The sequence below is a fragment of the Mobula hypostoma genome, unplaced genomic scaffold, assembly GCF_963921235.1.
Source record: "Mobula hypostoma unplaced genomic scaffold, sMobHyp1.1 scaffold_100, whole genome shotgun sequence".
Classification (NCBI taxonomy): Eukaryota; Metazoa; Chordata; class Chondrichthyes; order Myliobatiformes; family Myliobatidae; genus Mobula; species Mobula hypostoma.
Window position 1 is genome coordinate 43,343 of NW_026948183.1, and position 2,845 is coordinate 46,187.

At 48.8% G+C, this 2,845-nt stretch overlaps 1 long non-coding RNA gene across 1 annotated transcript; it reads left to right on the forward strand.

Moving 5' to 3' along the window:
• The first annotated feature begins 705 nt into the window (after nucleotides 1-705).
• On the forward strand, nucleotides 706-2,560 carry LOC134341504 (uncharacterized). The gene is made up of 3 exons (XR_010016774.1): nucleotides 706-766; nucleotides 1,633-1,715; nucleotides 2,058-2,560. It is a non-coding gene; the product is annotated as an uncharacterized LOC134341504 (long non-coding RNA).
• Nucleotides 2,561-2,845: the final 285 nt, after the last annotated feature.

A 2,845-nucleotide genomic window follows, 5' to 3' on the forward strand; every position in this document is an offset into this window, starting at 1 on the left:
GTCCTGAATTGACGAGGTCTCGTCGCGCTAAATACTGTGCCAAGGGTTCTGCTGCAGGTGGCGTGCTAGCCGGGGGAATATGCTGGGGGACATATGACTGAGCGTGTACGTTTATGATGGGATTTGATGTTCTGACTTCAGCCTTTGTCTCTGATCCCGCCGGATCTGGTAAGTTTGGTGTCGGGAAGTATTCGTAGTCAGCCCTTTCATACTGTGAGTTGTCTTCGCCAGTTGGACTCGATGCAACGAAGCTTCCCTGTGATTCCACACGAGATGGGACGCCACAGGCAAGTATGGAGAGAGAGAATGAATCTGCAGGTCAATTTGAGATTGGACATATTCGCTGGTGCGTTCCAATTTGGCCCTTTCACACAGATTTTCCTGCTCCGTCTAGAACGTACATTTCACTGCATCAGCTTCTCGTTGTAGAGTCCGCACTTCTAACTCTGTATCTATCCTTGCCTTTTCCAACTGGATTTCTGCTTCTCCGGCAGCTTTTTCCATTTTCAGTTTTGCTTCTTGGTTAGTGTATGACGCTCGCACCTTGGCGGCTTCTGCTTCAGCTCCTGCGAGGGCAGCCACACTTGTCCACGTCCTACTGCTCTCGGCGCTGAGTGCAAGCGACTCGGTGCCTGATCGCGAAGGCATCGTACCACTTGTCGAAACATCTAATGATTCCGCCTTTTCACTGTAGTGTTCTCCTGCAGTGTGTTAAAACTCCGACTAAACACCAAGTTAAACCGGAGCCAATGAAGACAGAGTCGTAGTAAGGTTAACCATTTACTGTTCACTCTTCCACAGTAACGTCGGATGATGAAAACTGTTGATAAAAAATACAAACATACACAGCATCTGTTTCATTCTGGAGAGCACCCGCGCTCTCTCCTTTTAGCGAGGGTCTCCGGCCGCCCCGAGTCGGGGAGCGACGGGGGGTCGCGTCAAACCGCCGCCGGGACCGAGCCCACCCCGCGTTTGAAATTGAAAAGCCTACACGCGCGCCACCCAAACCGCCGCTTCCTTGACAGAAACGGCGTTAATATTTTTACTTGCAACACTTTCACAGGGACTAACGGCGTTGCTTCTGTAATGTTTCTGTGTGGGTGGACACGGAGCTGTTCACCATCACGCTGCACGCATGGCGCCCACCTTCACACCTCCTCCGGACCGGAAGTTACACAACACGCGGCGAAACCGGAGGTGACGTCATCACGTGCCGTGATATACCATAGACAATGAACTAACCTTTGTTATACTGTAACTTCATTATCAACCTTTAACTTTAACTAGAAAATAGTTACAAACAAATCATTTAAAGCGCAGCCCCAACAAAGTCAAATAAATGCCTTAAGGGCAACGCAGTAGTATTAATCTAAGTGGGTCTGAGTGTAAATAGACTTTTCTAAAGTTGTCATTTCAGTTCTTATTTATCTTTGTGTATTTTACTGATTGAAATGGAAGAAAGATATATTCATAAAAAGTCAATGTCAGTATTGACGAAAGTGTATTGTTTTGTTGTATTTGTCAACTATTGAGCTCTGTTTAGCAGGATTTTTTAAGGCGTGAACTAAATTTTTTCAAAGGTTTTCCCTATTTCGCACTACTTTCTATTTTCTTTGCTTGTTGATATTCCAGATACGCGGGTATCAAGATTCCTGATGAAGGGTCTTGGTCCGAAATGTTGATTCCCATCCATAGATGCTGCCTGACATGCTGAAGTGAGAGGATGTGAAATGTCAGAGAGGAAGAGAGGGAGTGGGAGGGCGGGGTGAGGGGGAGATTTGTTCACCGGAAGGAGAAATCGATATTCATACCATCAGGTTGCGGCGGGGGCGGGGGGGGGGGGTACTCAGACGGAATATAAGGTGCTGATCCTGGACCCTGAGTGTGGCCTCATTTTAGCACAAGAGGAGGCGATGAGTTGACACGTCGGAACAGGAATGGGAATCGGAATGAAAATTTTGGACACCGGAAGTACCGCTCTGAGCGGATAGTTCAAAGCTTAATTTACTATCAAAGTAGGTATTTATGAACAACTGAGTTTTTGTTCTCCCCCACAGAGTCACGAAACAAAGAAAGAACACGAAAGACGTCCAGAGAGAAAAATCAAACTCCCAGCCCACCCCCGTATAAAAAAACGGCATCCCGATCATCAACCCCCAAAACCCACCCCTCCCGCACAAAAGGGAACGATAACATCGACCCCCCCCCCAAAAAAAACAACCCTACCCCGCACAACTGCGGAGGATCTGGTGTCACCAGTGTCGAGGCGGCCGCATCGGGAGCAGCGGACACAACGGGCGACCCCGGAAGATTCACAGGTGAAGTGTCGCCTCACCTGGAAGGATGTTTGGACAACGGAGAGAGTTCGGCCGTCCGGCCCTTTCACTGTGACACCCCGAACTCCACATCAAATCCGTCCAAACGAATCTGGGCGAACTTTAATGACCAATAAATATAATTCCTCTCAGCGATCAGCTGTCTGAGTGATCCCCTGACTCTGAGAGGAAGGGGTGTCTATGGTCCACATTGTCAGGGTGTTGAGTTTACCAGGAGACAGAGACTGCAGGGATGGGAGGTTTTCTGTTGACTAATACACTGTGTGTGGACCCCGCTGGCAATTCTGGTGTTGTGACCCGAATCGAGACAAACACCACGCTGCCCACTCCACCAACAACACGGCACAGCCGGACACATAACAGGGGACTTTACATCTCACAACACTGGATTCAGTGATGAAACCCGGGATTAATGTTGTTGTCCCACTGAAATCATCAGAAACGTCCATTCAGGTGTTTTTAAATACGAGCGCTTCCCCGCTGGTGACGTCACACAGGCGCTCCCCCGC